General features: G+C 35.0%; 1 protein-coding gene across 7 annotated transcripts in view; it reads right to left on the minus strand.

The window, feature by feature from the left end:
- Tbc1d5 (TBC1 domain family member 5) overlaps nucleotides 1-12475 on the minus strand; it is a 518011-nt gene that overhangs the window by 443936 nt on the left and 61600 nt on the right. For 6 of the 7 annotated variants that reach the window (XM_031348346.1, XM_031348344.1, XM_031348350.1 and 3 more), the window contains one exon: nucleotides 5119-5181. The exons of the other annotated variant lie outside the window; for it this stretch is intronic. The gene's annotated coding sequence lies outside the window, so the exon portion shown is untranslated. The remainder of the gene's footprint in view (nucleotides 1-5118; nucleotides 5182-12475) is intronic. 7 annotated transcript variants of the gene reach the window in all.

The raw sequence follows: 12475 nt of genomic DNA on the forward strand, positions 1-12475 counted from the left end.
TTGGGATGGGGGAGGGAGGGGACATCCTTGTGGAGATGGGGGATGGGGAGGAGGTATAGGATGTAGAACAGTCAGAGGATAGACAGAGAGGGGAATAAAATCTGAGTATAAAAACTAAATAAATAAATAAATAATAAAAAAGAATTATTCAACATTTTTAATCTACAAGCATATCTCTACAGTTACCTAGTTTAAAATACCAAGTCATCTATAATCTAAACACAAACTAGAAATTAAGTTTTTAGATTCTAACTGGAGCTTAATAATATAAGTTGACACAAGAAGAAAAAAAAAAGACTATACCTGGGTTGGGGAGGGAAAGGGGAGAAAATTTAAGCTACATTCTCAGAGATTTCTAGTTTCTCACACAACACTTTACTCAGAAAGTAGTATTGAAAACTGTTTTGGCAAAACTGCCAACTTTATCAACATATGTGACACAGCAAGCACAACTATTAAAGAAAAAAAATAATATGATCACTGGATCATTCTACAAAGTTGTAAATTCTGAAGGTTTAAACAAATAGGATTAGCTTTCACTACAATGCAAAATACACTATCAATTACCATACTTACTAGGTAAGAACACAAAAGTATGACAATATTTCATTAAAGAAAAAATATACAACTGCCCACTTTATTGTGGTCCACTTTGCCTGCTTGTCTTTCTGTTCCCATAATACCCTTTTATGTACTTTCATCTTGAAAATAAATTCTAAGCCTTAATTGGGATGTCTTTATCAAACCCATCCCTTAAAGGCTTAGGGATCTATGTGAAAGAGAAAGCAGAAGTAGTGTAAAAGCCAGAAGTGGTAGATGATTTGAAGAAAATAGCATCTTCCAGACAAGACAGGACTAATGCACACATGAGCTCAAAGGCTGTGACAGCAAACACAGAACTGCACAGACTCAAACAAGACAAATCCCAGCACAACGAAAGGGAAGTGGACACAAAGTCGTACCTCTAAACAGGTCTCATGCTAAGGAGCAGCTGACTAGTGCAAACTGAATTCCGTGTTTTTATGCATACTTTTCTATCACGATTTACTGGGGTTTATTTTGTGTTTTATTTCATTTTCTTGGTTGTTTTGTTTTGACAAATAGAACATGAAGTTAGGTGGGGATCTAAGATCTGAAAAGACTAAGGGAAAGGGAAAAAATATGACCAAAATATTTGTACAAAAAAACTAGAAATTAAAAAAAGAGTAAAGGTAAACTTGGCTGTAACAAAGTATTACATCACTTCATATTAATAAGGCATAGTTTGTTTAAGAAGTAAAAGAAAAAGTAAATAGTTTCCAAGAGCAACATAGTATCAGCCTTTCCCAAAAGACAGAGCTACCAACCCACATTGGTTGATATAAAACAAACAAAAGAGAAGTAACTGTCCATAATAAAAACTAGTCTTATCTATAAAAGAAAAGAAATGCAAAGGAATTTCGAATCCAGCAACTTGCCTGCTCTGATCACACCCAAAGACCTTCTAGAGCTGTGTGATCTGACTGGAATGCACCCTTAGAACAAACCTTTAGGATGAAATTAGTTTGAAAAAGGAAGCAGCCATTCTTGAAAGTGAAGGGCAGACAAAGTGATAAATCAGAGAAAAAAACTGACAGAATGAGTCAGAGAATTCCAACTCTCAGGAGAACAGGACAGGAAAGAGAAGCTATTTAAGAGCAGAGCAGGGAGAGAGATTTGGTTAGTAGGGAGCTGAGTAAATGGGAATCAGCAGTGAATGCAGTAAAGTATAGATGAGTTTGTTCATGAGTGCATGCAGTTCAGCACAGGTCAGCAGAGCCCATTGCGACCAAAGAATAAGAAGGAACTACAAGATTAGAACAGATTACCAGAGTTAGTTTGAAACCAAGCAGAGCAATTCAGTGAGAAGCTGAAAGAAGCCAGACTGAATCAAACAGCTTGGAGAAGAGTTTGACCCAGAACAGCTGAGCTGAACCAGCCAACAGGAGTTGAGAAAGAACTAGAAAGGGTGAGCTCATTCAGCAGTAAAGCTTTGAGATAACGATTATATCAGGAGAATAAAAGATATGCTTATAAACAAGCAGATCAAGTGAAAGTCCTGCTCGACAGACAATATACAGGCTATCAGAACCTATAATAAAAATTGGTTTTAGAAAACAAGTTTAAAATCAGGCTCATAATAAAATTTAGTTTTATCTATACCAAAAAACAAGTTTAATGATATTGTATGTCAAGTGAAAGTCCTGCTAGATAGACATTAAAAGAACCCAGGAAGATTCCACTATATAACCTTCTATCTTGACAAGTAACAGTTTCAAAACTGTCCTACCATAAGGAAACAACTATAGTCATCATAGCAATGGTAATATTTCACATCACTAATGCAACTATGAATGACTCATGATACAACATTATTTGAATAAATATTTAGGATCCAGGAAGGAGAGATCCCTGTTTTCAAGTAGCAAATAAAAGTTGAAAAGAAATTTTCCCATCAGCCTCATACAAACTGACACCTTATTTTACTCTCTGAGACTCCCAAGAGTCTTTTAAATAATTGTATGAACTTAAAAAGCCATATTGGAGTAGGAGGCATGGTGGTGTATGTCTTTGAAACCAGTACTTTAGAGGTGGGGAGAAAAGTATAAAAAGTTCCAAGCTAGCCTGGGCTAGAAAATGGGACCCTGTCTCAAATATAAGTAGACATGTTAGAAGCTAAAATGACTATTTTGTCCTGTTTATAAACATGTTAAAATGTCTGTGTATTAAGTCACATTAAGGTTTGATTTAATAGCATGTGATCATGTATGTGAAACCTAAGCATCAGACATTCTTTTAAAATTATGCGTCTAGTCCTAAAAATATTGTTCCTATGAACAAATCATACTTGTACAAACAGAGCCTTGGGAATGGCCTTGAGTTTAAATGTCAAATCTTAGAACTGATCATCTACCAGGCAAATACACAAGATCTCAGATGCAGTTTTGTTCAACTATACAAACTGTAAAATTCCACTTGAAAAATCTAAGTGGTTCAAGTATTTATCTGCTATTTGAGAAAGATAAGTCTAACAGAAACTGAATATACTGAGCTAGCTAAACCTGTAAGAGACTGGTAAGCAATATAATCCTCTAGACTGTAGAGAAATCTCTGGTTAAATTCTATATTATACTATCTACAAATATAAAACTGTAACCAGATAGAAAGGCCCCTTGATCAAATGAAATGATTCTTAATCCCAGTGCCCTCCACTTACTCTCAGCTATATGACAATAAGCAAGTTACTTAACATTTCCAACTCTCTATTTCTTCATCCTCAAAATAAAAGATTACAATCAGGGTGGTTACCTCATCAGGAAAGTCAAGAAATCCAAGTTAAATGCATAACACTGTGCAGCATATGTAATAACTGACTAATACTACCTATAATAAGCTATACTAATCTTTTTTCAAACACAAGCTCTCAAAATCATCTTACTGTCAAAAGGAGTTTCCAGATGCCTGTGCTTGAGTAATGGCACATACATGTGGAATAGCAAAGGAATGCCCACTTGTATAATTGACTTAGTATTCTATCGATAGGTGTGAATAATATTGTACCCTCAGTAGACTATCATGACTGCTGCTAATATATACTTTATTCAGCAATAGAGAAAGCAATTTTTTTCTTCAAAGGACCACACAAATATACTAAAGAAAATTTCAAAACAGAATTTCATATCTAATAGTATATCAATATTTTTATCTCTAGAATACAAAAGTCACTTCTAATTCATGTTACATAAATCACTGTAGAACATTTTTCAAGACAAGAATAAGAAGATATTACAGAACATTTTAATTAAATATTAATATATTCAATACTTCAAAATAGGAAATTTGGATGTATGTCCAAATTGGCAGTTCTGTAACAGAATTTCACCATAGAAGTCACAGCATCTCAACCTGAGATATACAGGTAACTGCTATCCCGAGCGTTAAGACTGTGAAGCACATAGTCATTCAGTGGAAGAATGGGAAATGAAGACCATGTTGTACACATCACATGCCTTTGTTCAAGTGACTGTCTATTCATAAGTTACTCAAGAAAAGCCCTGCTGCTTTCCAAATGCCCACATAATAGACTTTAAACAAACAAACAAACAAAAAAGAAAGAAAGAAAGAAAGAAAGAAAGAAAGAAAGAAAGAAAGAAATCCAAATCTAAGTTGCAATTCAATTCTAAAACCTTTCCAGAAAACATTCCGGTGGTAAAACAGACTTACCACTAAAATCAAATAACTCCACCATTTATTCTAAAACAATATGCAGACCTGCCTTTAGAGAGACATAAAATAATGTGGAGGTAGGTTTAACAAGTTCCATTTTTGTTTACACGTGAAACACTATATCATTAATCAGCAAACAACTCCACAATGACCACATACACAATAAATAACCTGAGACTTTATCACATTCAGGTAACCCTAAAAGTGTAGATTTAATGCTGTATAGCAAAGCATAGCTAAACTCTTACCACTGGCATAAATTACCCACAAACTAAAAATAAAAGAAGTCTATGGCACTGGAGTGAATATGCTCTCTGCCTTAGAGCTAATCCTTTAATTTTTAAGAACCACAAAGAAAAAGATCAAAACTAGTCAGTAACAATGCAGCGTCTAAAAGCAATAAACTCAAAATTAAGTTATAAATAATTTAAGGCATGTCATGAAGATATATTAATAATTCATCAGATAAATAATTTACTAAATAATCAAATAAATAAATAATGAAATACATAAATAAATCAGCAAATAAATAATTCTGCAAAATAACCTAAACAATAAGCCACCCAAACAAATCACAACTTATAAAATTACAATGATTTTCTGGATTCTGATAGTTTTAAATAAGCAAATGTATACAGAATAGATCAATCCTTGTTAGAATTAGAAATATTCATCAATGCTATTGGAAAAATCCTCATCTTAATATATAAAACCACATTTTTCAATTTTTAAAAGCAACACAGAATTAGTTCTTTTAAATTATTAAGATGATTATAATGTCCACCTCTATATTTTGCATATACCTTTAATGTATTTTCTCCAAGACAAATAGACATGAAATATTCTTAAACATTGTTTCAAAAATATACTTACAGTATGATAGCACTTCAGCCTTTCTGATGGTCTTCCTATCTTCACCACACCATTACAAACTTTCTGCAAAGAGAAAAGAGCAAGCACAACCTTAGTCAATACAGGTAGCATTTCATCCACATACAGCCCAGATTTTATGAGTATATAAGATAATGGAAGTAAACCACATTAGTCACAAACATGTCAAGTTCTATAAAGTCAGCCTCAGCATTAAGCTTTTTCTACTGAAGCTGACATATAAGCTGTAATAATTCACATGATTTCAGATATGAAGACAAAACATGACAAAGTAACCTGCTGAAATCTAAAGAACACTTAAGTGTCCTTAAACTTGAAAACCTCAAAATATTGGAAAGAATACAATGAGATCATTTAACTGTCACAATCAGAATTAAGTCACACACTAATTAGCATACCATAGAGGTCAAACAACTATAAGACATAAATTAGTCCTCACAGAACATTTATCTAGTTTCTCATGTGCTCCATAAAATACAGAAAGCTTGAAACGGTCCTGATTTGTCCATTAACTTTCAGGATTTTGTTAGCTTTTTGTTCTTCACTTAGTTAACTCTGAAGTTACAAACACTTTAAAAACAATACTAAGCAGTAAAATAGTCATAAAATATGGTTTTATCAGCTATCAATTTTTTTCAAAAATATAAAAACATTCTGCTACAATATATAGCCTTTAATGTTTTATAGTCTGCCTTAAAGTTATCAATTGTCTCCTGAAACACTATTTACTATTATTAAAATTTCTTGAGGTGCTGAAGAAATGCTTCAGTGGTTAATAGGGGACGCAGCTTTTCAGGGAAATGAGAGTTCCGTTCTCAGCACACACACAAAAAAAAAAAAACCACCCATACAACTCCAACTCCATGGTAATCAATCCAATGCCCTAGGCTTTTTAAACACCTGCATTCAATAGGAACATACTACCACACAGAATTAAAAATAATAATAAAAAATCTTGAAAGCACCTGTGATGGCTATTCCTGCTTGTCAACTCGACTATAATTAATTAAAGCATTTGAAGTGGGAAGAGGCACTTTAATCCAGACTTTTGAGGTAGGAAGATCCACCTGCTATGGACTCCACCTTTTGCTGACAGCCTACTGACAGGGTATGGAAGGAGGAGGCTTGCTGTCCCTGTCTGCTTGTCCATTCCTTCACTGGCATTAGAGCTTACTTCTTCAGGACTCTGGCAATCTACTTTAGACCAGATGAAACATCTAGCCTGGTGTACTACATTCTTGGACCTTGGTAGAGACCGTGTGTGTGCGTGTGTGTGCGTGTGTGTGTGTGTGTGTGTGTGTGTGTGTGTGTGTGTGTGTGTGTGTGTGTGTGTGTTTCTGTAAGTTCTGTTCTTTAGAAAAGCCTAACTAATGTGGACTTCTTGTTTTATTTTGCTTTGTTTTGGCATTTTTTTTTTCACATTAGTTGTGATAGTTTAAGAATGGCCCCTAAAGTTCATATAACTACATGCTTAGTCCCAAACTGGTGAAGTGATTGGGAAGGATTAGGAGGTGTGGCCCAGTAGAAGAAGGTAGGCTTTCTTTCCTATGAGTGGGCTTGAGGTTTCAAAAGCCTACACCAGGCCCAGTCTTCCTCTGATTGATGCCTGTGGATCAAGACATAAAGCGCAGCTACTGCTTCAGTACCATGCCTATCTGCCATAACAAACTAACCTTCTAAAACTCTGAGTAAGCTTCCAATTAAATGCTTCATTATCTGAGTTGTCTTTGTGCTAGTTAGATTTTGCCTCCTGACATGGCAATCTCAACGGGTGGCTCTTAAGAGGAATAAGAACAGCTAGCCATGGAAGAGACCTCAGGCAGTGGTAACATTTAATGGGAGGCACAAAGTCCACTTAAACCTTTGGAGGTTGGGTAGGGGCTTTCTGGGAAGTGTACATTATTGGCCGGGCCAGGACACTGCAGATACCTCATTTGCATACAGGGGAATTCCAACTACTGCCCTACATGACCTTACAAGGGGAGAGGAAGTTTAACCTGGCTACTATGGTAAGTAATGTCCTGGACAGGGCAGGGGTGGTGATAGGGGAGGGAGGGAAGTTGTCCTGGACAGGGCAGGGGTGGTGATAGGGGAGGGAGGGAAGTTGCCCCATTATTATAGTTCCCTGGTCCCATAGCCGTGGTCATAATGTCTATTCATACAAGAGAATAACTAAGACACTGACCTTTCATGTGTCTTCATTTTCATTTTTGGGGGGGATTTTTATTGTGCTTCCTGTTATGTGATTTTTTTGTTTTAAAGAAAGAGAATTTTAAAAACACTGGGATGGGGGCTAGAGAGATGGCTCAGCGGTTAAGAGCACTGACTTCTCTTCCAATGGTCCTGAGTTCAAATTCCAGCAACCACATGGTGGATCACAACCATGTGTAATGAGATCTGACGCCCTCTTCTGGTGTGTGTGAAGACAGCTACAGTGCACTTACATATAATAATAAATAAATCTTTAAAAAAAAAACACTGGGATGAATAGGGAGTTGGGAGTGTGGGGTAGGCATTAAGGAACGGAAAATATTCAAATATATATATTTATATAATAAATTTTTTTCAATAAAAATGGTAGTAGTTAGCTGGGCGTTGGTGGTGCATGCCTTTAATCTCAGCACTTGGGAGGCAGAGGCAGGCAGATTTCTGAGTTTGAGGCCAGCCTGGTCTACAGAGTGAGTTCCAGGACAGCCAGGGCTAAACAGAGAAACCCTGTCTCAAAAAAACAAAAAACAAACAAACAAACAAAAAAAAAATGGTAGTAGTTACAGGACATGAAGACACACACCTTTAATCCCAGTACTCAGGATGTAGAAGCAGGAGATCTCTGTGAGTTTAAGGCCAGCCTCCTCTATAAAGCAAGAACAGGACAGCCAGGGTTCTATTATACAGAAAAACCCTGTCTCAGGGGGGCAAAAAAAAGATAACATTAAAACAAAAAAAAAAAAAACAAACAAAAAACCCACAAAAGTCATATATACTAAGTTTTATACAAATGGGGGTACTGGTTTCTAGCTGAATGGAAAACCAGATATAAGAATCACATTATGATACAAACTCAAAAGTTATTGGCAAATTATGTTTTACTTTACTATTTGGGTAGCACATAAGCAATATACAAACAAATGCAGAAAATTTAGAAACAATTAGAAAACTCAAAAGCCATCTTTCATTCTTAAGGGACTGCCCCTAAGATGGTGAAAATGAATTTATATTCTGATGTACAAGTCTCAGAAGAGAATCTATCAAAAGTCAAGAACTATATGAAGTTGCTATTTCAAAATATTATATCCTAATATAAAATAATTTCTAAAGAAATTATCACAAGTATCTCCTTGCTATTACCCCTGTACAGTCATGCCTACTAGTCACTTACCCTATGTGTCCCTAATCTCTACTAATCATTAATCCATGTTTTAAAATTTTGTCATTTTGACACTGCAACAGTTCTCTTGGAATGAGACCATAAAGTATCCTAACACTGCTCCAGCAGTTAGTCAGTCAGTCTCTGTCGGTTTCTGTCTGTCTCTGTCTCTGTCTGTCTCTATCTCTCTCTCTGTCTCTCTCTCTCTCTCTCTCTCTCTCTCTCTCTCTCTCTCTCTCTCTCTCTCTCTCTCTCTCTCTCTCTCTCTCTCTCTCTCTCTTTCTCTCTCTCTCTCTGTCTATGTGTGTGTGTGTGTGTGTGTGTGTGTGTAAGTATGTGTATATGTGTCTGTCTGTCTCTGTCTGTGTCTCTCCAACACACACACACACACACAAGCTATGTGTATATGTATGAACAGCATGTACAATTAACAAAAAACAACTTGAGAGTAGAATTAGATTGCAGAGCATACAATTTTTTTAAATATTATTTAGTAAAAATGGCTTAAACAACAAAAGGTTATACATCTAACAGTCATAAAATAAAAATATGTAATTTTCATTCAGTGTAAAGGGTAGAGCTACAACAAAACAATTCTTTTAAACAGAAAAGAAATTCGTCTTTTAAATTTATCTTAAATGAAACTAAGACAAAAAGAAACATTGTAAAAGTACCTGAAAGATAAAAAGAATGGAAGCTATCTTTGAAGAAAGATCAAACCTTTACACTGTCAATGTATTAAAGAAAAAACTTGTAAAATACAGAAAAATTTTAATCCCATTCTTAGATGTCACAACAATGTAAGATTACTATAAAAATTTCTAGACATTTACTCTGAATTTGTCTTTAATTCATCAAAGAAAAATGAAATCATTTTGTCCCTTGGCACTGTCTATGTTATGATACTTTGAAAAGCACTAATCTGAAATACAAATAGATGGGCTGCAGATGGCTTAGCAGTTAAGACCAATGTCTTCCCTTCCAGAGGACCTAGGTTCAATTTTCGGCACTCACATTGTAGCTCAAAACCATTTCTAACTCCAGTTCCAAGGGTTCCAATGCCCTCTTCTGGCCTCTGAGGGTACCAGGCATGCAAAACACATACAAACATGCAGACAAAACACCCATAAAAACAATGTGTTTTTAATATTAATAGATCAATGAGGCAGGATTTTTTTTAAACAGAAAGAATGATATGTGGCAGGATTTTCCCTGTCCAATTAGTTTAAATATTAGTGCAGCAGGAGGCCTGTGGCTAGACAGAGAAAATCCTGACACATATCAATATTATTAAAAAACACAAAAGAGAAAAGAAACTATATATAATATTCAACCAGCTAATGAAAAATAGAAGGAAAAGACAGGAGAACTGCCAAGAAGGTGCAGAGTTGCACACACAGAGAAAACCAACAGAGACCTTGTCTCTAATGAGGACCTGTACCCACCTTTGCCTTCTTACTTTTACATATGCTGTGGTTTCTATGTAAATACACTTATATTTCCACATACAAACATGTATAGAAACACTCATACACATACACTAAACAAATAATTACAACAGTGTATCAGTAACAACAGAAAATATTTTCAATTATATTGAACAGGCTTCCAATTTCCAATATCCATCCTCTTCATTATAAGTGAGCTACATATATCAGCATACTTAGCTCTCAAATATTTCAAATACAACAGATTCTGTTACTTTCAAATACAGTTCTTTTGAAGATATTGGTGTCTGTATTTATACTAGACAGCCTAAATTTATTTCACAATGCAGTATCATTTAAAATATTCTGAAATCAAATATAAATTTAAAATCTACTAAGTAAACTGAAACTATAGCATCACACTCGCAAAGAAAAACATCATAATACTTTCATAATTAATTGGGTTTTTTTTTCAAATATTTGACGTATAACAAACTGAAGCATAACAATAGCTCCAAGGAATTCTGGCTTTATATGAAAAAAGATTCCATAATGGCTAAAATCTTAGTAAGGCTATGTGAGTATATACATAATATAACCATGTAATATTTAAAATCCACTTAATGGCAACTTACTGATCACGCTACCATAAAATTGAAAAGGAAATCATAAGGCATACATAGCAAACTTAAAAAATGAAGATACACTAACCTACTTGACTCAGGGCCACCCAATTCAAATAACTTAGTAAGATTGTGTTTCAATAAAATTGATAATTGGAGTTGGTAAGATTCATAAATACCTACCTCTAAGAATACCGAAAAAGAATTTAAATAGAGAAAAAAATGAAAAGATTAAAACTTCCATCAAAGAGTAAGTGTAGCTAAAAACTGTCATCTATACTCAGCCATGAAGAATAAAGGGTTATGTTGCTAGGAAGGTGGTTCAGTCTGGAAAGTGTTCATCACCCTCATTCGATCCAGCACTAAAGAGGCACAGACCTAAGATCTCTGGGGCTCACTGTACAGCACATCTGGCTGAATCAGTGAGACCCAAGGTCACTGAGAGATACTGTCTCAAAAATAAAGCAAGACTGAGAAAGACACCAGGTAGACATGAATAAATACATCCATGAACACCCACATGCATGCATACACATCCATGTGCAGCCTACATACATGCGAGAGAGAGAGAGAGAGAGAGAGAGAGAGAGAGAGAGAGAGAGAGAGATTTAAGCCATTAGAGAAAATCAGTGGTAGGATTCTCAAATTTGAGAATTCTTCCCCAAACTACTTATGCCTGATATAATGCCTGAGAAAACAGCAAACAATATAATAGTTTAAAACTGAATTTAAGTAAGAAGCTTATGGTGAAGTTAAAAGAAAATAATCTACGTCAACTAGATCTTAATGTTCAGGGCAGGCGACTGTTTGGCGTTTCAAGCTCCGTCAGCATATACCAAGCCTAAATATCAACCCATCCTAAGACAAATGCATGAATAAACTAATATACAGTGACTTTTGAGATTTTACTGTTACCATTATACCTATACCATATGTATCCCAGTTCCTTCATTTTTTTTTTTTTTGGTTTTTCTTTTGTTTGTTTGTTCATTTGTTTTGTTTTGTTGTTTGTTTGTTTTACTTAAAGCAGGCTTTGAAAGGCATATTCATTTACATGGTCACATTCATGTACAAAAAAAGTTCCCCAAATTGTGACTTTTTCATTTTAAACCATGAAAGTTGAATAAGTAAACAAAATTTTGAACAACACAAAATAAGACTTAATATACTTTAAAAGTAGATTTTAAATAGTAAAAGTAAACCATAAGGGTATTGCTTTTTTATTTTCATCCAAAAATAAAAAAAATAAAAGGTTTACATTTAAATCTGTCAATGTAAATGAGGATGTGATTATTATTGTAGAGATTTTAATAACCAAAACCACAGTATCAAAATACTAAAATCATGAGTCAGGATGACAAACACTTATTCCCAATCCCCTAGAATGCAGGTGCTGCATTAGCCTGCTCTGGCAATAAAACCCCAATTAGAACCCTAATCATTTCTTGTCCATGTGAAATATACTGCCTTGTAAGGATGCCCGTATCGATTCCTTTCCCACTTCAAACAGCCCTTTAAAAGTCACAGCTGACAAGAACGCTGCCTGTTGTGCATGTCTCTAAAGAGTTAACCTAAAGGCCAACTGCTCAAATAAGAATACCATTCTTAGCCTGGGCAGTGGTGGCCCTTTAATCCCAGCACTTGGGAGGCAGAGGCAGGCAGATTTCTGAGTTCGAGGCCAGCCTGGTCTACAGAGTGAGTTCCAGGACAGCCAGGGCTACACAGAGAAACCCTGTCTCGAAAAACCAAAAAAAAAAAAAAAAAGAATACTATTCTTTTTTCAAAATAGCTCACATTTCTCATTTGAAAGAAAATATGTGAAAGTTTTACAGTTAATCAGCTATTATTCCCTGTAAAACTGAACACATCAATGAATTAAGAGTACCTTTATATATGCAGACAGATACAAACACAGACCATAC

This window comes from Mastomys coucha, unplaced genomic scaffold (assembly GCF_008632895.1).
Source record: "Mastomys coucha isolate ucsf_1 unplaced genomic scaffold, UCSF_Mcou_1 pScaffold3, whole genome shotgun sequence".
In the NCBI taxonomy this organism is placed as follows: domain Eukaryota; kingdom Metazoa; phylum Chordata; class Mammalia; order Rodentia; family Muridae; genus Mastomys; species Mastomys coucha.